Source organism: Anabrus simplex, chromosome 8 (assembly GCF_040414725.1).
Source record: "Anabrus simplex isolate iqAnaSimp1 chromosome 8, ASM4041472v1, whole genome shotgun sequence".
Classification (NCBI taxonomy): Eukaryota; Metazoa; Arthropoda; class Insecta; order Orthoptera; family Tettigoniidae; genus Anabrus; species Anabrus simplex.
This window is the reverse complement of record NC_090272.1, coordinates 29163643-29188123: the sequence shown is the minus strand read 5'-3', so window position 1 is coordinate 29188123 and position 24481 is coordinate 29163643. Positions and strand designations below refer to the sequence as shown.

Below are 24481 nucleotides of genomic sequence, written 5' to 3'. Positions count from 1 at the left end.
AGAACAGTATAAGAAAAAGAAGACTGCAATCGAATACAATTACTGAAGAGGAGTGCTGGAAGGAGAGAATTGCCATCAACAGCGTGAACTGGCAGGAGCTGGACAAGGGGAAATGGAAATGATGAGGAAAGTCTCACAACACAGCGAGAACCTGGAGGAAGACGTGCTGGACCCATAATCCAGAGGTCCGTGGATCGAAACCACGCACTGCTAAAGTAATCTTAACACAATAATGTTTCACAATACAGTAACAGCCTGCAGCACGGCGTGTATCACAAACAGCAGAGTGGAGCAGTGGAAGCGTGCTGGGCACATAACGCAGAGTTTCGAGGGTCGAAACCACGCACTGCTAACGTTATTTTAACACAATAATATCTCACCGTACAGCGAAAACCCGGGGAAAGTCGCCCTGGCCCAGCAGCAGAGTTTAAGAAAGAAAGAAAGAAGGACTGAAATAATATATTGGTGTGTAGGGATCCCTGCTATGGTGAACAGGGGACTTGTGGGGTGTGCGGGATAGGAAGGTTTATAATTTCATGACAGAGTAGGGAATCGAAGCCTGACCTCCGGGGATAGCAGCAAATCACACTAACCGTTACACCACAGAGGCGGACATTATGTATTTCATGATTTGAATGTTCGGAAAGCCGTATGTGTTGTTTAAATTTGAAAAGTAGCGGTGTTTGGAGTCCACCTCTGTGGTATAGTGGTTGGCGTGATTAGCTGCCACCCCCGGAGGTCCGGGTTCGATTCCCGGCTCTGCCACGAAATTTGAAAAGTGGTACGAGGGCTGAAACGGGGTCCACTCAGCCTCGGGAGGTCAACTGAGTAGAGGTGGGTTCGATTCCCACCTCAGCCATCCTGGAAGTGGTTTTCCGTGGTTTCCCACTTCTCCTCCAGGCAAATGCCGGGATGGTACCTAACTTAAGGCCAAGGCCGCTTCCTTCCCCCTTCCTTGCCTGTCCCATCCAATCTTCCCATCCTTCCATAAGGCCCCTGTTCAGCATAGCAGGTGAGGCCGCCTGGGCGAGGTACAGGTCATTCTCCCCAGTTGTATCCCCGACTCAAAGTCTGAAGCTCCAGGACACTGCCCTTGACGTGGTAGAGGTGGGATACCTCGCTGAGTCCGAGGGAAAAACCGAACTGGAGGGTAACCAGATTAAGAAGAAGAAGAAGAAGAAGCGGTGTTTGGAATCGTCTGGACCCATCCTCCATCTGCGTACGGTATTGGCCAGGTGTAATTAAATTTAATTCGTCTTAAAAGAGGATTTCTGATACCTACTGACCCATTGATCTGAACAACACATTAGAGATTTTACAAAGACAGGTGTTTGATGGCCGGATACCCTTCCCGAAAGCAGTCCACAGAGCATTCAGCCGAGGATGTGCAAGAAAACAATAGCTTCTATTTCGTTCTGACGGCACTTGGCGATATAGCGCTTGATACTGACCGAAATGGCCCTTGACTCATCACTACACGCGTGACAACCTTGTGTGGCCCGTTGGTCTAGGGGTATGATTCCTGCTTCGGGTGCAGGAGGTCCCGGGTTCAAATCCCGGACGGGCCCGTTATTTTCGTAAGCAGAGTAGGAATCAAGGTTACTAACGTTTATGCCCCCTGTTCGTTTCCCCAAATTACTTTCTCGTGCGTACATTAATTTTGTTTGACAGTTTTCTTTCTTCATCCGTTTGTATCTCCCTCGGACTCGGCGAGGGATAGGAGCTCTATCACCTCAAGGACAGTGTCCTGGAGTGTGAGACTTTGGGTCCGGGATACAGAGGGGGAGGGGGAAAAGTATTCGCCCGGGTGGCCTCACCTGCTACGCTGAACAGGGTTCTTGCTTAGGGTTAATAATATCACCCGCTTCATCTTCTTCTATCTTAATCTGTTTACCCTCCAGGGTTGGTTTTTCCCTCGGACTCAGCGAGGGATCCCACCTCTACCACCGCAAGGGCAGTGTCCTGGAGCTTCAGACTCTGGGTCGGGGGATAAAACTGGGGAGTATGACCAGTACCTCGCCCAGGCGGCCTCACCTGCTATGCTGAGCATTGGCCTTGTGGAGGGATAGGAAGATTGGATGGGACAGGCAAGGAAGAGGGAAGGAAGCGGCCGTGGCCTTAAGTGAGGTACCATCCCGGCTTTTGCCTAGAGGAGAAGTGGGAAACCACGGAAAACCACTTCCAGGATGGCTGAGGTGGGAATCGAACCCACCTCTACTCAGTTGACCTCCCGAGGCTGAGTGGACCCCGTTCCAGCCCTCGTACCACTTTTCAAATTTCATGGCAGAGCCGGGAATCGAACCCGGACCTCCGGGGGTGGCAGCTAATCACGCTAACCACTACACCACAGAGGTGGACCACCCGCTTCATCCTGGTCATATTTTTCCATTTCAGAACTTGATTTCATTACTTTATGTATTATTATTATTATTATTATTAAATGGTCGTCTGAATTAAGCGAAGTCCGGACTGATGGGGCAATACTGTAGTATAATTTCTTCAGTGTACCCTTTTCTATAATCAGGAGAACGAATGCTGGGAAATAACTTTCGACCGGTACGCTTAATATCATCACTAAACGTTTTACGAGTTTACATGACACAGTAGCATAAAACTGTATTATACATTACAGTTTTCATTTCAATTTATGTGCGCGGATTTACTTTTCAGCGATCTAATGTGACCAGTCTAGTACATTTCACACAAGCAGTGCCAACAGATCTCGACAAGCGGATTTAATGTGATGACCTCTACTCATTTGACCTCCCGAGGCTGAGTGGACCCCGTTACAGTCCTCGTACCACTTTTTTTAATTTCGTGGCAGAGCCGGGAATCGAACCCGGGCCTCCGGGGATGGCAGCTAATCACAGTAACCACTACACCAAACAGGCGGGCAACATATCTTAACAAATAATGTTTTCATTTTTGTATTGAAAACACACTATCAAAATCATATAATAATTTTGCTAAATTTTTTAAAAAGAAACTATCTTAGGGAGAGGCATGTGCTTACATCATTTTGTAGAGTAGGCATAAATACGCACAAAATATTTCATTAGAGTACGTCAATTAGTTCTTAAGTTATCATTAAAAGGGTTGTCAAAAACCCAACTCAGAGAAAATAAGCGATAAACGTTTGTACATAATTTTTACATACCATTAACGTTGCTACTGAAGTTAAAATGCCCCAAGAGCATAAGTTGTGCCGTTGTACCTCCTACTTCTGATTTCTGCGCAGTTTTCTTCCAATATAAGCCTCCTCTTGCTTTTTTGCCTCTTTTGTCGCTTGACGTCTCCTTTCCTCTGCCGTCGCTATTAGTATGAGCTATGGGAGTACCAAACCATGGCGTCAGCATATTTTCTACTGAGTCAGCATCCGAGATCATTCACACCGGCCAAGGTCATTGTCCCCATGACGTCATGATCACGTGACCATGACTTTTTCGGACAAGTGAGCATCGCTAACCTCAGTGCTGTCATCTTAACAGACCCTAACCTCATTGTTGCCACATTATGCACGCTGTGGCGCGCAATTTAAAATCCATGTGCTGTTGACAGCTGTCAAGATGGCAGGTCCTAACCACGTGGATTTTAAACAAGCGAACGTGGCTAACCTCAGTGCTTCCATCTTAACCGAGCCTAACCTCACTGCTGCCATTTTACTGGACCTATCCTCACTGCTGCTACCTAGGAGCGCGGAATTTAAATTACGGGACTTAGCCAAGCCACGGTATTTCTGTACGATCCTAAAGCCAGGGGGCATAACCACGGTGGATTAAGGCAACCTGTCCATCTCGTCATGCCCCCTTCCCGTTACCGTCTTGGAGAGGCCTAAGGACAATAGTTTAAGGCAAGCTGCCCTTCTCGACGTGGTTGCTTTCCGACATATTTTTAAAGCAAGCTGCCCTTCTCGACAAGACCCTTCCCGTTATAGTTTTCATGCAACCTCCCCTTCTCGACAAGACACTTCCCCACATAGTTTTCATGCAAGCTGTCCTTCTCGACAAGACCCTTCATCGACATAGTTTTCGTGCAAGCTGCCCTTCTCGACAAGACCCTTCCCGACATAGGTTTCGTGCAAGCTGCCCTTCTCGACATGACCCTTCCCGACATAGCTTTAATGCAAGCTGCCCTTCTCGACATACTACTATTTTAGTGGACATAGTTTTAAGGCAAGCTGCCCTTTTCGACATGACCCTTCCCGACATAGTTTTAAAGCAAGCTGACCTTCTCTACACGTACCCTTCCCGACACCATTTTGGAGAAAGTATTAAGCAAGCTGCCCTTCTCGACATAACGAGCTAACTTATGACGATCTCCTAGTCTAGTTAGCAAAGTGAGGATTCGTGAAATATTACCTTTTACCAGATACAGTATACTTCCGTTATTAAACTGGAAAGCATGGTGTAGCATTGTCCTCTTGTTCTTTTTTACCTCGTCGCATAAGTTTTTACTTACTCTTTTCGACTGAGGAGGGAGCGGTATGAGAAGGAGGAGGAGGATGCGGAAAGGAGAAGGTAATAATTTTACCATTTTCAATTTTTTATGTATTCAAATTTCCCTTTTCTATTAAAAAGAGGAGGGAGCGGTAGGAGGAGGAGGACGCGATAAGGAGGAGGTAATACTTTTTTACCCTTTTGAATTACAGGTTTTTGTTCTAAAAATCAAAAAATAGATAGACAAAGAAAGATGTGTGATGGTAATTTATTTTAGTAAAATAAAACAATATACCATTTTTCGTATTATTTATCATCATCATTATCGCTATTGGCATTATTTTTAGTGACTTTTGTAAAATTCAAAATAAACTATTATAGTAAAAGTAAACATTATAGCATTCTTGTATTATTAGTGGTTTTGAGGATTTCTGAAAATGTTTTACATATTTCTTATTTTGAAAATAAACATAATGTTACATTTTAAATATGTAATTGATATTTTACATCTTGAATACAGAAAAATATAATTTTACATAAATGATGATATAATAATATTATGTAGATAAACTTCCCCTTGTTTTGAGATAATTATAATATTTACATCAATAAAAGTTTTACGAATATTATTTACACATGGCATAACAATCAGCTATAACTGTTTGTACCCCTATGGTACATTCGTAAGCGAATCACTATTCCACACACGTTTATCATCAAATGGAATTAATTAACATTTATTCTGCTCAATTGTAAAAATATGATATCTGCGTGATTATATTATTTTCTGTGTACAAAAAGCAGCATTTTTAGATGTTAGTACATTACGGTAGTGTTGAACATATAAATGGCTAACTACACTCGAACGTACACCTTTTGCCTTTTACACATATTGTGAATTTTCAGTCTGATATGCATACCATTTTGGTGCTAAACCAATGAACTCTGTCTTAATATTTATACCACATTCATCTATCATAAGACCTATAACTTTTTTTGTTAAGTGGCTTAATATCAAACTGATTACATGGTGAAAACGAAGAAGTGTCGAAGTATTCAGAATGGTTTTGCATGACATCGTAGACGTCTGTATTCCGAATATGATAAATAAAACTATCTGTACCCATACACAAAAGTGAAACATCTGAAAACTGCTGCTTTGCAAATCCATAATGAGTTGACCACACATTACATGCATGCAAATAGTCTTCATCAGAAATCGATATTGTATGCTTATAATTTGAGGTTGAGCTTAGAGACAGTGTACTACATTCACTTAATACACTAGTAAATGCAGACTGAGGAGGTAATTTTGTTTCTTCTAACGTTTGAAAGCTTTGAATATAGTCATATGGCATAATAGATTTTCTTATACAAAGTTTAAATTTCTCAGGATATGGATAATACTCATGAATGTATTTCGAGTCGTCGCTTGAAAGTCCTTTACAAGTGTATCAAGTGAAAAATTCATAAATTTATACGAATCTAGAAAGCGAAAGCTAATATCATCGCCTACACGATGACTGAATGAAATGAAGCGTTCATGACTTTGTGCAATTACAGCGAACCTTGTGCAATTTAATCGCGCAAACTCACGAACAATGAAGTGGCTGTCGTAGCCTGACAAGTTAAGATAAAAGCAAGGAATAAATTTAGGAACACGATATAAAATTTTGCATGAATAATGCGCAGGCCCGGTAAAGTGGCAGTAATCTCTGGGAATGTAATTGGCTGTTTGCAGATGTGACATTAATCTGTTTCATCATGCATAATCATATCATCCAATGTCATTTGAATTGGAACTGGATGTGATATAAGAATATGAACACAATGTGCTAACTCTTGTAATTCATTTAACAGCCATTCAGTACAGTTTTCTTTATATGCTACAGAAAATGGTGTGTGCTTCTGTATATAATCAGTATATGGTTCAGTCAAGTCTGGTTTGGAACGAAGAAAAGGTGCTGTAAAACATTCGAAATCTGCGTAAACAGTAAACGGAACAGGTTCATGGCGATAATAATTCTCAAATTACATTTCGGCATTTTCACTATTTGGAGGAATAAGTTTTACGGCTGAGTGTGTTGTACAATCAAGTAAGTGTGCAGCTAACATGCTTTCTGTTGTAAAGTATTGCAAGCATGTGTCACATATATACCTCTTTTCTCTGTGCGATGAAAGTTGAGAGCTTAACAAACGTGAGAGATTTGGTTATAAGGCAGTAGTGGCTTGTGTTTTCATCGCAAACATACAAAAGATGAATATAGTGTTGTTTTGGAGAAGAAGCTGTGGCACAACAATACTCTCCCCGTTTACACCGTACACAGAAAATGAAAAATTAGGATTGTTTTTCTCAAATTTGGAAATATTTGTTAAGTCCATTGGAAAAGTAACACCGTCAAAATTGAACGTCTGTTGCAACTCAATAAACATATCTTTATACTGTGAAGTTCTTGAAGGATGATGTGTTTCGGGTTTTAATGGCATTGCAATACACAATAGAAAGCAATAGTTATCATTATTCTGAATATTTATAAGAGCTCTCTTATCTACAATGGCTTGCGGAAGTTCCATATATTGTCTACCTAAATTTAACGGATCAAATTTACAGACATTAATCTGAAGATGAGAAATAATTTCGAGTGCTTTATTGCTCGCACGCTCTTCAATTTTTTTTAATTTTAGCAAGCAATTCGTCAACAATGTGTTCATGAAACCATTCTGAAATATTATCTGAACCTAACAGTTTTGTCATTTTCGAAGATATGTAAAATGTTTCATGAATTTCATTATTATCTTTAAAAAGAATAAATGAACAAGCAAGTGTAGAATATAGCTTAAGCGCAGTATGCGTAGTTAGCAAAAAGTGACGTTTTCTTCAAATACATTATAGCAAGATAATAAAACATAATTTGGATCTAAAGTATTCAATGAATTTCTTATAATACCGAACATTATACGTGATGAAAAACATGTATGAATAGTCTCCCAATTAGATGCCATGGCATTATAAATAATAATAAATGAGTGTGATAAATATCATTAAAATTAGGAATACATGTGTTGTTTTATATTCCATGGCATATTAAGCCAAATGTTCTTTGTTTTATATTTTGTATATTTGTATCTGTTAACGCATTAAATACCTCGCAGTTGCACAGTATCCTATCACCAAATCTCGTTGATAATCTCTGAAGTGAGATAACTTTAAATTGTTGTTTAATAGGAAGATCACTTAGTCTTCTTGTGGTTGTTGCCCCTGAAATCCGTCCTAGGCTGTTAATCCTTTCCATTCTTCTAAAAAATAATGTAATATTTTTAGATTAAAAAACAAAAACCGCATAATTAGTAAAAAAGGTAAAACATACCTTTAAGTAATGTATGCGTTGAGTGTAGATACGGCAAATCTAGTCCTTTCTGCGATTAATACAGCAAACCAGCTCCCTAGTCTTTCTCCGTTGTCGATACGGCTGAAGATAATATCTATAAAAAGATGAAAATCAAATAATAATAATAATAATAATAATAATAATAATAATAATAATAATTTTAAAAATCAAATTTACATTTTCAGATTAATGTTGAAAATCAATCCGCAAGATTTTTAGCAGATAATGATCACCGATAATAGAGTAGACAGCAAATAACAACTCCCTAGTCCTTTGTGCATTGTGGATACGCCAAAAATCACTGATAATTATGCCAATAATGATGATAATGATTTTTTAAAAGAAAAAAATGTCATAATTATATATATTACTTTAGTGTTTAAATATATTTATTTTTACAAACAGTACATATGCGTGCTTACCTTGTCCCGAAGGCAGCTTCGTTGAAAGTAAGAGAGGAGGGGAGAAGTGCTTGTTCGTTTATATACCTGCGTATCGATCAGTATTCAATATCAGGCAGTATTTTTTACGATGAGCACATTGGATTGTAGTCTGGCACCGCGTTTTACACACGCACAGATAATATATATTTTTGTTCACTGTTAACGACGGGGTTCGAATCCGACTGACGACAGCCTTTAAAACCCGCTAGAACACACATACAGGACTGACGACAGTAGAGGTTCGAACCTGCCTATCCCCGAATGCAAGCTTGTCGAAGACGTTAAGTGTTGGAATTGTTTCACACGGGAGTTTATTATTATTACAGTAATCACTACCATTACTCTGGACAGTAAAACGCACACACACGCATACATTACCTGAGATTATCAACATATGTATAAAATTGATTTGCATTCAACAGAGATCTACTTTTAACAAGTTAATTATTGGAAGTGACCTGGGTGGCAGGCTCGCTGGACAACCGGCAGTATGTCATGTCATGTCAGCGAGTAACCTTGTACAGCTCATGTCCGCACGACTGCCCCCAAGATTGAGATTTAAAATGTTACAGTTTCCCTATCTTGAACGCCACGCCCCTACCTACACGATCAACTCACTGTTATCTTATTATTGTAAGAGCTTACGCGATATCACCTGGCTGTCTTACAAGGTAACTAAAAAGACCATCCATGGGTTTACAACCTGTAAACACTCACGGTATCCCCTGCCTGTTAACCACTTGGCTATGTGGTTAGGCTAAGCAGCGGTAGGACAAGGCACTTAATGGCTGTATCTATGACCCCAGTCGGACTGTACAATCAAACATTCTGTGTTCTCATCCCAGAAGATCGTCTCCCATTATCACTCCAGACAAATGCTAGGGATAAGTATGGAAGCAGCTTTAGTAAGCGTACTAGTAATCCGTAATTCAAAAGGCAGCTGGTATCCAGTCCCCGAGCTAAGACAATTACAATTAAGGTATATCCCCCGTCATTTAGCCTGCTAGGTTGTGTGGCTTAGACGCTGGCCTTCTAGAGGAATCGAACCCGGAGCCTACTACACCGCAGTGCCGATGCCCTCTAAATTACAGGCTAGTATGCTTACCGTTCATCCAAAGTAGCCTCTATACTGGCATAGCCGTAAATAAAACTAATCTATTTTCTTTATTTGCAAGTAGTTTAACGTCGCATTAACCGGTGGAAAGTTTTCAGCGATGGAAGGATAGGAAGGGGGTTAGACAAGGAAGGCAGTGGCCGTAGCCATAGATAAGGTACATTCGCAGCATTTCCCAGGTGTGATAATAGGAAAGTACGAAGACTATCTTCAGGATGAGATAAGAAATACCCAGTCCCCGAACTAAGAGAATTACAATTAAGGTATAGCCTCCAGCATTTAACCTGCTAGGTTGTGCGGCTTAGACGCTGGCCTTCTAGAGGAATCGAACCCGGTGGCCTGAAACTAGCCTGTAGTAAATGCTACGACTTTAGGTGCGGGTAAAAAAATATCTATTCTAGCTGTGAATCGATTTCGAGACCTCTAGATAAGAGCTAAGGACTCATCATTTTTTTAAAAATCATATCTAATTAATTTTTATCATTCACTTCGACTGAATAATAGAGAATGACAACAAGCGGCAAGGACTGTAGCACGCTGTTACAGAAGAAACTTGATACTATGTTTCCTGGTGTACAGTCGACTGCAGTGTATCACGCACGCCAAATATCGGGCGGACACACGTATGCATTTGACACACACTCCAAGACCAACTTAAGGCAGTAATTACATTTATTATTTCCTCCCCAATTTTTATCCTAATTTTAATTCTCACGTTTTAGAACACTGCCCTTGAGGCGGTAGAGGTAGCATCACTCTCTGATTCCGAGGGAAAACCAACTGTGTAAGGTAAACGGAATAATAATAATAATAATAATAATAATAATAATAATAATAATAATAATAATAATAATAATAATAATAATGTCCGCCTCTGTGGTGTAGTGGTTAGTGTGATTAGCTGCCAATCCCGGAGGCCTGGGTTCGATTCCCGGCTTTGCCACGAAAATTTGAAAAGTGGTACGAGGGCTGGAACGAGGTCCACTCAGCCTCGGGAGGTCATGTGAGTAGAGGTGGGTTCGATTCCCAACTCAGCCATCCTGGAAGTGGTTTTCCGTGGTTCCTCACTTCTCCTCCAGGGGAATGCTGGGATGGTACCTAACTTAAGGCCACGGCCGCTCCCTTCCCTCTTCCTTGTCCATCCCTTCCAATCATCCTATCCCCAACAAGGCCCCTGTTCACTATTGCAGGTGAGTCCGCCTGGGCTAGGTACTGGTCATCCTCCCCAGTTGTATCCCAGACTCAATGTCTCACGCTCCAGGACACTGCCCTTGAGGCGGTAGAGGTGGGATCCCTCGCTGATTCCGAGGGAAAAACCGAACCTGGAGGGTAAACAGATGATGATGATGATGATGATGATGATGATGATGATAAAATAAAACTTTTGCCATTCTGACACGCTACGTTAATTTACTGCAGAATCTTGATGTGACATAAAAATAGTACTAACAAATGGGATGGTACACGTGACTTAGTTTTCCCTACAATTCTAACAGAGTTTTGAACATTACATATTTTCGTTTGTCAATGTTAATTTAATTATTTCGAATTTGTGTGTTCTTGAAGAATGAGACTGGATCATCGCATTCCTCGTACAATATGAAAAATACATTAAATTTTAATGAAGTGTAAAAGAAAAATCTTCAAAATTAACAAGTTACTTTTTTATCAAAAATATTAGTGAAATTATGTTCATCAAATTTTATTAACATTTGAAGAAGCTTGAATCTGCTTGTAAAATTAATTCGAGACGTCGAGTATATCTGTTCAAAGTCTTTCCCAATTATCTCTTCGTGAGAACTAACATCTAACTGAACTATTGCGTGGTCGTCGTAAGAAATTGAAATTATCATTATTACCCCTCGAAAAAATCACTAGATCAAAAATAATTCATCGACATGGGAATTCTGTCCAAAATTATAAATAAAATGCCAATAGAGGTCCACAGATCATCCTTCTGTTAACACGTCACATCACAATGCACAAAAACATATTATCACTAGAAAATCTTACTAATTCTACAACTAACTACTGGAAAATTCTAATAGAAGAAATATTTACAGTATCTACATGTTACCTCCGTAGCGTAACGCTTAGTGTTATTAATTACCGTCCTCGGGGGCCCGGGTTCGATTCCCGGTACTGCCAGAAATTTAAGAATGGCAGGAGGGCTGGTATGTGGTTAAAATGGTACATGCAGCTCACCTCCAATGGGGGTGTGCCTGAAAAGAGCTGCACCACCTCGGGATGAGGACACGAGTTTACTTTTTACCTCCATGAACTAATCAATATCTCCACTCTCAATGAAGTCAGTTTAGAAGGGTCGTTGTAAATGAGAAGTCTCCACATGAATACGAATTATGGCAATGAAAAGTGAGCTCGCCTGGTATCGAACTATGACATTATTAGGACATTTATCTATCTATTTTCCAGACTTAAAGTTCTCCAGTAAGATTTACACATACATTAGAAAACCTCGACTTACTGATTATCATGAGTTATATCAGGATAAGCTCATTTCACAATATTAAAGCTGAATTATGGAGTACATCGATAGACATAGACTTATTATTATTATTATTATTATTATTATTATTATTATTATTATTATTATTATTATTATTATTATTATCATCGAAAGATATTACTACAGTGAGTACACCTCGTATAATCTCGAAGATCCATTATCTCCATCCTACCATGATCAACATCATGTATAAAATACCGTCGCACTACCACGTGACAATTCAATATCAAAAAAGACTAATATCACATAGAATAATTCCACATAAATTCCACGTACAATAACCACATTATAATGACGACTATTACTCGTCACAACCACATATCACACAATGTGTAGTCTGAAATTATGTAAGAACCTGTTATCTTCCAGAAACAAGTTTTATTCCCGTTACATTTGTCTCGATGACTAAATAAACCATTAATAATTATATATCACTGCGCCTGTACTCCACATAAATCCATAATCTCAATTCGGAATTAATATCCTGAGGACATACTATCATTATCCCGAGGCACGAGTATAAGTCCAAATGTCACAAAAATACCAAAAATATTGGGAAAATATTACCTCAACTCACTAATGTAATGAAATTCGTACAATAATAAAGAATGGTTCCGATAACACATGGATAACTGATCTATTGTTTCCGTACTCAACAACACGTGGTCAGGAATCTGAACAGGCATACGAGTTAGGTTCTAAGACCTATCTCACGTTTTAAGAAATGATCAATGTAATATCGCGAAAATGAAATCAACTACAGATTATAAGACCAATCCACAGAAATAAATAAGAATAGAAGTAGAGAGCTACCAAGAACAGATATAAATAAGACGTTGTCGACTAAACTTATTTTGTTGTCTTCATGTTGAAGTCCTGGGGTCCTCAATCGAACATTCTAGGGCTGAACTCCTTGCATTTCTTCGTTGTTGGCGATGGTCAAGTGTCTTAGAAACTCATGATGTACTGTGTGTAGTCTCTGGCACGAACTTCCATCTTCTAGCGATGAATAGTATAGAGGACTTGTTTCACGCTAGACTCCTCGATGATTGCTGAAACTTGCACAGAATGAATTAAGAAAAATCCTGAGCACAGTCCTGCAAGATTATTATAGAAAGACACGTACTTTTATTTGTTGTCTGATATTGTCGACGTCTGTTGGTTGCACTAATTATAGTCGTAGGCTGGCACAATTTAGTAAGAGTTGAACGCTGGAAATGTGTCCACTTTTCCTGTCGAAGGCAGTATCTCCACTGACGTGAAGCGAAGTAATAGAAGAAAATGCGTGAGCGAGCGAGTGGGGTAAGTGAGAACTTGTATGCGTATGACTCGCTTTAAGTACCGTAGTGCTCCACTTGCTGTAGGAAGTAGAGTCAATTCAAGTACTGAATTCCTATAGGTTTCAGTAATTAAATAACACATTATTTCCCGCCAGTATACCGTTCACATGAAATAAACATTCAGTTACTCATTACTACAATTCACACGAGATATCATTAATACTGCCCAGTCAAATATCATTATTGTACGCCTTCGTAATTACACATATCACGCCGTCGAAGATATTACAAATATTTCCTTTGCTTCAAATCCAACTCGACTGCAGGCGAACATATTCTAGCTATTTTCATCTCTCGTCCACTTTTAATTTTATTTTATTTTCCGAGCCAGCTAGGCTCACCCTTCACGTTAGAACATCACGCCGCCTGGCTCAAGGACACACGCGCGCCCCGCCGTCAAAGCTGGGTAGCGTGCCACACTGACCCATATTCACCCAGCCGAGACCAGCATACGGTCACACTATGAAATGTCCTTTTTGAATCTGTTTTGGTATTTCGTCGATATCTTTAATACTTTCCACCCCAGGACCGTCACTCACCTTAGCCTTTTCAATTCTAGAAAAATTTCAGCAACTGAGTAACTTAATAACTTGTTTTATCTAAAATATGTTTTTCAAATTTATTTCTCTGGTATCTGCCAGAGTTTTCAAGATACTCCGTTAAAATGTTGTACTCTTCTGCAGTGCCTAGAGAAGAAAAACCTTCAGTAGATATGAAGCTATGAAACTCGGCGTTTTAATTTAAACACATATATTCTGGTAGAAATTTGAACAAAAATGTTATATTTAAAAACAACTCGGTAAATAAATTTTAATTCTTCTGATAATTCATTTATGCAAGAACAAAGGAATTGGAGTTGGCTGTTTAGCCTTTGCAGATGATATTGTGATTCTGCCTCAGTCATAAGTGGGCACAGAACCAAATTGCCCAACTCCAGGAAGAAGCAAGTAAGGCAGGCATACGGATCTCCTTCGAGAAGACACATTACATGATCAATATCAAAACAGTACCCAGATGGATGACATTTGAGAGAGAAGGGATCGTGAAAGTCGAGAAATTCAAATATCCGGGGGGGGGGGAGTGCATAGACAACAAGGGAGAACACAGACAAGCACTGTTGTCTAGAATCAACAATATGAACTTGGCATATAAACTAACTATGAACACTTACAACAAGAATATCTAGATGAATGCAAAATTCAAACACTAGCAGACAGTGATCCACCCGGAGGCTTTATATGCAGCTGAATGTTTGAATCTGATAAAATCAGGATTGGTCAAGAAGTTGTAACAAGTGGTGAGAGCGCAAAGAACAGAGGTTGGATGGAAACCAAGAATTATATCTCAAGATGGAAAGAATCTCCGATACCATCCGGAAGAGGAAAGCCATGTTCTTCGTACATATCTACAGAATAAACCCGGGAAGACTGACCAATCAAAAAATAAGGTTTTTTGAGACCAGGAAAACTACAATACGCAGGTACTGCGGGGTGAAGAAAAACTTCGAAGGAACGGGAATACAAGGAATAGAAATCAGCAACGGGGATGCTTACAAGTAGTCGACGATGAAGGCCACGAAGAGGTGTCAAGGAAGAGTTAGATCCCGTATCCAAGCGCCAAGGACGTAAAAAAGGAGGAGATTGGAGATTGAAAGGATGAAGGAGAAGTGGACGAGGATTAAAGCCCAGAAGCAGATGAAGCTGAATTCGAATTAACGTGGTCCACAGTCTGCCAAAACGAAAGAAACATAATAATAATAATAATAATAATAATAATAATAATAGTTACGGGGTTACCCGTGGAACAGCAGAGGTGAAAGAAGGTGCGGGCTGGAATGGGTCTAACTACAAGGCCGAAAGATGAATTAAAATTTCAATAAAGGTTATATTTTCAAAACAGAAAAACTTAACAAATTTCACATAGAATTTCAACAAATAACAACAAGCCAACAAATCAGGTACAAGACCAGGAAACGCCAAGATTTAAGACGATTTAACAATCTGGGCTTCGAGCCCCAAGTTCTATAATTCCTGAGCTCTCAGCTCACAACCACAAATTACCAAAGGGCAGAAAACCCCTAATTACATGGAGCACTTGCTGCCACCTAGTAATGTCAAGCCTCCAAGAGGCACCTTTCGAAACACCAGAAAGAGCTGACCCGCTCTCAATCTTTCAAGTCTATTCAAGGCAATACCATACTTTACAATCAATTGCCATCAAGGCACAACTTACGAGAATTAAACAGGGGTATCTCGTACCCAGCCTACAGGGCCTTAAAAGAAAAATAATAGGTTAATTTAAATGGCCCTACATGCAAAAAAGGAAAGGAGGCGTGAATTGGCACTCCTAAATACACATTTTTTAAACCTAAGAGGCACTAGGCCGATGACACAGGGGCTATTGCGAAGCTAGGGAGGTGACTCGTATAAGAATTTTTTAACACATTAAGGAAGAGCAGAAAATCGGTTATGAAAACGTAGTCACCTCAAATCAAACTGAAGGGGAGCTCGAGAGGGTACAGCACTCTCTATCCCAGGATTACAGTTAAAGATATATGAAGTTTTACAAGGACGGAAGAATTTTACATATTTCAAGAGATAGGTTACATATTAAAGGTTTCGGACCTGCCGCGCGGGTTAAACTGCTAAGCTAGCAAGAAATAAAGATGTTAAACGGCCATTACATCGTTGAAGAGCTGCTGCCCGAAGGAAGAGGCGCTACCCGCCCCCTGCTACACGTAAATACACTAAGCTAGATGTTGTTGAAGTGGCCACGAGCCGTGAAAATCAGCAGTTTTTATACTCTCGGGGAAGATTCGAGACCTTTCATGAATAATTAAGACACACCCACAGTCGTTTATTGGGTAGCTTGCAGTTACACATCAACATCGAAGACGAAAGACACGATTGGTCAAAAATTACTTACAGAAATTCTGGATTGGCTAAGTTCAAAACTGGCGGAAAGAAAAGATTTATATTGCCAACCCACAAATAAAAGAACGAAATTTAGTAAAGAACAAACTTATGAATACAAAATTTCTTCAAATAAAGTTCTTCCACTTCGCACCAGGGTGCATGGTCATAGTTTTTGTAGAGACATCTATCAGAGAATGTCCACACTTCTTGATCAATAGAAGACAAAACAAGTTGAACTCCACACAGTACTGACAACTTCGTAATCACAAAATTTACGGTAGTGACATCTTCTGAGAAAACTTATGAGTTGATACAGTTGTTAAAGTTCAGAGTTTCTCCTGTAGAGGAGTACTTTAAGGCGTAAAATTCAAGTGTGCGGCGTAGAGGTGTACCAGCCGGTACAATAATAATAATAATAATAATAATAATAATAATAATAATAATAATAATAATAATAATAATTTTAACTTATTATACAAGGGGCTGTATTTGCAACAGTGAAAAGTACATTTTATGAAAATTATTCCAAAATAAATGTTATAAGAAAGATGGCAAATGCGTGTACATTACAGCCGCCATTTTGAATACCTGATTTCCTGTGATGCCTACGCATTACATTTACACATATGGACATGCTGGGAAATAATTGTATGCTTTCCTCATCAAATTTCATTTTAGTCACTCTTTCTGCTTCTGCTGCTGAGAAAGGAAATGTGATATTAGACTTGGTTTTTAGTCGTTAAAAGTGTTGGTGTCCCTTTAAACGCCCTTACCAAAGAACTGACAAAGCAGAAGTGAGGTAGTGGAAGTGGGGCGATAGGGGTGACATCTAGTGGGTACTTGCTATCAACAATCGAACTATTCATAGGTTTCTTTTTCTTTCCTATCCGTATAAGATCTTTAAACTAGCATTTTTCCAAACACGACAGCACTCGGTGCTCCCAGATTCGTGACTCTTAGCGTTCGCATTCAGGACAGTGATAGGGATGGGCGCGACTAAAGCCAGGAATCGAGAGCGTCGACTCCATCGACTCCGAAGTCCGGTCTCGGTTCGCATGAAGCCTCTCGACTCCAAGTTAACTTGATGCGCATGGCGGGGCCGCTTGCGTGTCGAGGCGCGGCAAATAACATGAAAAATCATACATGTTGCTGCTCATTTGCCCATTGGGTTTTTTAAGAGTATTGTAGAGTGAAGTACGGTATCGTTAACGAAGACGACGAGCGTAATGGTGTAGTTGAAATAAAATTGAACGTGTCATGTCAGAAAGTATCGGCATAGCAGACCACGGACATTTAATTTCACGTCTTTATTTGTCGTGATCAGGAAATTGATAAACAGATATCGATGGTAAATCATTACGAATTGCACTTGAATGATGAAAACAAATCTAACATGGGTAAATCCTCTAACATAATTCGAACATACATTGCACCTCTATAACCCTCCATGGCTCAGGCGGCAGCTCGTTGGCCTCTCACCGGTGGCTTCCGTGGTTCAAACCCCGATCACTCCACGTGAGATATGTTTTTCTCCGGGTAAATCGGTTTTCGTGTGTGTGTTAGTTGCTTTACGTCGCACCGACACAGATAGGTCTTATGGCGACGATGGGACAGGAAAGGGCTAGGAGTGGGAAGGAAGCGGCCATGGAAAACCATTTTCAGGGCTGCCGACAGTGGGGTTCGAACCTACTATCTCCCGAATACTGGATACTGGCCGCACTTAAGCGACTGCAGCTATCGAGCTCGGTAAATCGGTTTTCCCTGTCATCTTCCATTCTAGCAACACTCTCCAACATCATTTCATTTTATCTGTCAGTCATTCATCATTGCACCAGAGGAGTGCGACAGGCCTCGGCAACTGGTACAATTCCTATCCTCGCCGCTGAATGGGGGCTTCATTCATTCCATTCCTGACCCGGTCATCACCGACTGGAAAACAGGTTGTAGGTTATCATTATAATTCAAGGACCACGTTAAGTCTTGTTGCATTATAAACAGTAGTAGTAGTATACATAAAAGTCTCTTTTCGCGACAGCTCTGGTAGGCCTTGGCCTACCAAGTGACCTCTGCCCAGCTCGAAGACTAGCAGATTACGAGAGGACGTGTGTTCAGCACGACGAATCCTCTCGACCGTTATTCTTGGCTTTCTAGACCCGGTCTCTACCTCAGCGTGATCACGAAACCTGAGATACAGGTAAAAATCCCTGACCTGGCTGGAATCAATCCCGAGGCCTCCCTAGACTGCGGACGTGGCTATTATGACGCACAATGTTCCGTAAAATATTAGTTGTAAAATCATACTCTAAGCACTCGCTTCTTTTTCCTGTTTTATGCCCCAGGTCAGGAGTATTAATCATTTAGAATTAAAAACCTAACCCGGCCGAGAATCGAACCCGGGATCGTCGAGGGACAGGAGCACGCGTTGCCTCCTACATCGCTGAGCTGAACTCTTTCAAGGCAATATTGGCGATCATGTAAACGTATACTGTCAGATTATTATTACCACTACAATTATCGTCATCATTATCATCATCGTCGCCAAAATAGACCTACAACATTAACACCAACGATGATAATATTTAACAATATTTAATGTTTTCTGGCTAATAATCATCTTGTATTCATCGTATCACGAGTTACCAAGGGAGGAACGTGAAACTGTAATTCCAAGCAGTTCCGACAATAGTTGATAGATTGCGTTACAGCATCAGTGGAGTCGACACTGGAGTCGAGAGTGTTGGTTCCAGAGGTAGCAGTCTCGACAATTCGCGACTCCGTTCGCAGCCCATCCCTAGACAGTGAGGGGAAACGAAGTGTGCAGAGGGAAGTTTCTGCTGTTAAGGGAGAGATGTCACATGTACCAATTTGTAAAAGTGCGCACCTCGTCACATGGTGTATATGCGCCACCTCAAACTCTTCTTGTACTGATCACGTGACATGTCTCCCTGTCACCTGGTGCCATCTGTGAAGTTCACTGTAAATTATATTACTTAGTTCCATGTGTAGGGTTGCGGCTAAATGCAATTCTAGCTTCCAGCAAAGCCGAAAGGAAGAAACAGTGAAGCAGAGCACCTTTCTAGTGGCCACCAGTACAACAACTGCGATGAGCAGTTTGCATAAACAAGAATATTAAGGCGGTGAGTCGTCCTCTCCTTCGATGCAAGTCGGAAGACTGCAGTGCTCATTTTACATCCAGGAAAGCACTCTAATTTACAGACAGGTAAAGTTCTATAAAGAAAAGTGATTCTTCCTCTACTGCATGTTAGCGTACTTGAGCGAGCATTGAAACTTGACATTTGAATTTGACCTTGAGAGTGTAACACAGCATTACACCAACAGTTCTCTTTATTTGTCTCAAGATATACTCAATTCATGTTTTGATTGTTGGATTAGTGACAACCCTGACGTCCACATTTCTGTCGACCCCATATAATTGGGACAAAAAGTTTGATATAGTCCGCCTCTGTCGTGTAGTGGTTAGCGTCATTAGCTGTCACCCCTGGACGTCCGGGTTCGATTCCCGGCTCTGCCACGAAATATAAAAAAGTGGTATGAGGGCTGGAACGGGGTCCACTCAGCCTCGGGAGGTCAACTGAGTAGAGGTTGGTTCGATTCCCATCTCAGCCACCCTGGAAGTGGTTTTCCGTGGTTTCTCACTTCTCCTCCAGGCAAATGCCGGGATGGTACCTCACTTAAGGTCACGGCCGCTTCCTTCCCTCTTCCTTGCCTATACCATCCAATCTTCCCATCCCTCCACAAGGCCCCTGCTCAGCATAGCAGTTGAGGCCGCCTGGGCGAAGTACTGGTCATTCTCCCCAGTTGTATTCCCCGACCCAAAGTCTGAAACTCCAGGACACTGTCGTTGAGGTGATAGAGGTGAGATCTCTCGCTGAGTCCGAGGGAAAAACCGACGCTGGAGGGTAAACAGATTATTAAGAAGAAGAAGTTTGATATAAATCAATTGTGCTCGTGGCAGTGACTATCGAGGTTATTTTCCCATTATTAAAGCATATAATCCAAAAATCGTTTATTCACGCTACGGCTACTTTTTTCAGCGCAGACATCTACGCGTGATTGCGTAACGGCTACTGACAAAACCGTTGGATTGGGATCAAGAAAAGGGGATCTGGGGGGGGGGGGGTGGCGGGGGGTAAGCCGTACGGTGAGAGCAGCGCAGTAATGTATCATGCCTGCTAGTGACAAAGCTATGCGTTGCTTCGTTACAGATTGCATTTAGTTAGGTTTTTATTATGCATGGGTTGGTAACGGAATGCACTTCACTTGACTGCTGCGAATAACGTCATATCCGATTGTATCTCAGGCAATGGACATGTTACAGCGCACTTGAGAAATAAATAAAGGCGTGTGATGAATACATTAGGTTATAAAAGTAAATGTGTTTCTAGGGGACGGCGGGTGGGACCCTGGCTGTCGCTGTGAACACATCTCACCCCTAAAAGGTATTCCTCATAAGATTCGTAACATTTCAAATCCCTTATGATGCCAGAAAACTTATGCTCCACATACTGAATTTCTACCCAAGCTACGATCGCGGAAATTAATTTTTTTTTGATCGGAGGACATCCCACACGTACTAAATGTACGTAAAACGACCTAATAGGTTGAAAGTCTGTTTCGATGGTTTTCCGTGGTTTCACATTTTCACACCAGGCAAATACTAGGGCTGTACCTTAATTAAGGCCACGGCCGCTTCCTTCCCACTGCTAGCCCTTTCCTATCCCTTCGTCGCCGTAAGACCTATTTGTGTCGATGCAACGTAAAGCATACGAGATATGAATAAATTATCTGGATTTTAGGAAGAGGAGCTCAGAGTAGGTAAGGAAAAGCCTCGCGATGGCCCGCACTGCGACTGTGGAGCTCATTTTCTTGCCTCGTCTCCCGCTAAGACCTGGACCGTTAAGGCAGCTAAAAGACTGTTGAGTATGCTGGGTGGAACATCAGACCAACACTTCGGTTCTTGACGAGCTTGGACTGAATGACTGGCTCATAAATAAGATCTATAGAGTCTTCCTGTGATACTTCGGTCCCATTCGAAGAAGAACGGAAACTGTTAGCAGAAGGAAATGTGCCGGGAAGAAGACCGCAATGACGAACACCTGCGAGATGTAGTGTTCACAGGTCGCTCAGGATGGGAGAGCATGCCGAGACTGCTGCTATGTCACCACACCCTGTCAAGGATTTAAAGGGCAGAGATTTCTAGTCTAGGTGGCCAGTTCCTTTCCGCTCCTCGAATCCCTTACCCCTACCAACAGCGCGTGGCAACCCATCCAGATCTTGACCACGCCCAAAGTTGCTTAACTTCGGAGATCTCACGGGATCCGGTGTTTTAACATGGCTACTGCCATTGGCAGACATTGACTGAGCAGGTAAATATGGTTTCAAGTGACAACTCATTCACTCTAAGTTCGAATCTCAGCTCTACCGAGATTGTTAAGCAGTGGTTGAAGTTAGACCTTCTTGGCGGGCGGGCTCTGCAGTCTTCTAATACAGTATTTACCTTCTATCATCATAATCTTCTTTGCAGTTTACCATTATTTACCATTATTATTTCAATTGATCCATGTCGTCCCGAGGGCAGAGCTTTGTGGGCCGGCGCAGTCCGCGTGTTTGAGATCGTTCTTGACGCTCAGTTGAAGGAGTACATGCCCATACAATCGCAGACGTGATTCTTATATTTTCTCTGTGTTTGGAGCAATCTTGAATTTCTTCCACACATCATCATTCCTAGTGTGATCTAGTTGAGACAAGACGACGCACCATATCAGCTTGTTCATTTACATTGCATGAAGAGGAGTTGTTGGCCAGCATTGGGCTTCAAAAGAGTCCTGGGTCTGAACACAGTGCAGTAAACTTCAGATTTTAGATGGAATAATGTTTTGTTCGGCCCCAACTCTTGACTTGACATAGGGAATGTTAGTTCAGTAGGAGATAATGCAGACTTTATGAAGTTCAACCCCTCACACAGTGATCGTGCCGTATCCATACACTGTTACTATGCTCTCTGTATTCTTCAAATTTTACCACATACTGTACCTTTTATATCGGACTGAGTACACACAAAAGTCAGGAACTGCCTTTTTCATATTTTTATGTTTCTTTTGTGTTACGTTAAGATAACGAGGGACACAACTTGACAGGCGTTACCAACTGAGCCACATAAAAGTGGAAATGTGGCGTTGAAAGGAGTTTTTACAAGTTGCCATTACGTTGCACCGACACAGATAGGTTTTATGCCGTCGATGGGATAGTAAAGGGCTAGAAGTGGATAAGAAGTGGCCGTGGCCTTAATTAAGGTACAGCCCTAGTATTTTCCTGGTGTGAAAATGTGAAACCACGGAAAACCATCGAAACAGACATTCAACCTATTAGGTCGTGTTACGTACATTTAGTATGTGTTGAAGAGATGTTAAGTACAGAACAAAAATGGCCAACCAGACACCAGTGGGATCCGAACCCACAACCTCCCGATTTCACGTCGGATCGCACTGGTGTCTGGTTGGCCATTTTTGTTCTGTACTTAACATCTCTTCAACACATACTAAATGTACGTAACACGACCTAATAGGTTGAAAGTCTGTTTCGATTACAATGCGGTCGTGAAAATTCAATATTCATGGAAATCTATCTTCAGGGCTGCCGACAGTGGGGTTCGAATCCACTATCTCCCGGGTGCAGGGCTCGAAGTTGCACGCCTTTAACCGCACGGCCAAATCGCCCGGTCTCGTAGAGTGTTCTTCACAACCTTGACTTTTGTCTTGGCACTCACCAGTCGACCCACAATAATCTCTGTTTCACCGAGCAAGTGCCTGCGATGTGTGGATCCCGTAGTCATCACCTTGCATTCGGGAGATGGTGAGTTCGAACCGCACTGTTGACAGCCCTGAACATGGTTTTCCGTAGTTTCACATTTTTACACCAGGGAAATGAACATAAGTCTACCGACTGACACTCAGGAGCCATCATCGGCTATATTCGATGTCACTCGTCTCATAGTGCCGAACGCATCGTATCGTCACAAGTATTTTTTTTAAGAATCTTGGAGTCCGCCTCTGTGGTGTAGTGGTTAGTGTGATTATCTGCCACCCCGGGTGGCCCGGGTTCGATTCCCGGCTCTGCCACGAAATTTGAAAAGTGGTACAAGGGCTGGAACGGGGTCCACTCAGCTTCGGGAGGTCAACTGAGTAGAGGTGGGTTCAATTCCCACCTCAGCTATCCTGAAAGTGATTTTCCGTGGTTTCCCACTTCTCCTTCAGGCAAATGCCGGGATGGTACCCAACTTAAGGCCACGGCCACTTCCTTTCCTCTTCCTTGCCTACCCTTTCCAATCTTCCCATCCCCACCAAGGCCCCTGTTGAACATAGCAGGTGAGGGCGCCTGGGCGAGGTACTGGTCATTCTGCCCAGTTTTATCCCCCAACCCAATATCTCACCCTCTAGGACACTGCCTTTGAGGCGGTAGGGGTGGGATCCCTCGCTGAGTCCGAGGGAAATACCAACCCTAGAGGGTAAGCAGATTAAGAAGAAGAATAATCTTGGAGTGAAATGATTTATTAAGCTAGTGTATTGTGTAATTCTACATTAGTCATGAATAATTTCGTGTATTCAGTATATTCTACAGGTATTACCCGACCAAGGCGAGTGGAGTCCTGCACAACACAGCGCCACTAGTAACGAACATGACGTCATCGTAGTACAGTCACCCAAGGAGAGCAACTGGAGCACTAACCAAGACTAACTACAATACTCAGGCCTTAAGGCAGGTTTCGATTAGTGGCAATATGGTTGCGAACGCGGACCATGCATAGGTTGCATGTGATCGCGGTTACGAGTTTAAAGTATTAATTGTCAAATAATTATTTCGAGTCTACTTGTAATTTTCAGTACCGCAGTCGCTAGGTGCTTTCGTGTGGAAGCTCAAAATACCTGTGTTTGCACGTAGTAAAGTGTTTGAGAGATGATGTTATAGAACGTAGTTAGCATGGATCGATCGCGTTGAGTCAAAAATGGGCAATTCTTCGGGCATTTCTGCCCTAATGGAAGGATAAGGTTTTCGTAAGAAACATATTCGGTGCATTCATCGCAAGAATTTCACTGTAGATAATGAAATTGTGCTGTGCATCAAACATTTGACTGTTAAGTAAATTGTCCGCAAATATATATTTCCCGTTGAGATTAGTGAACCAATCCGCATTCCTAGGAAATGTTCTAAATTGTCAACTGATACTTATTCAACCACATTCGACTTGGGACAGCACAATGCGCAAGAATCCACGTTTCATCCATGTATACAACCGGTT

The 24481-nt window shown here is 41.4% G+C and overlaps 1 non-coding gene across 1 annotated transcript; it reads left to right on the top strand.

Moving 5' to 3' along the window:
• The first annotated feature begins 1496 nt into the window (after window positions 1-1496).
• On the top strand, window positions 1497-1568 carry TRNAP-CGG (transfer RNA proline (anticodon CGG)). The gene has a single exon. It is a non-coding gene; the product is annotated as a tRNA-Pro (tRNA).
• The last annotated feature ends 22913 nt before the right edge of the window (window positions 1569-24481 follow it).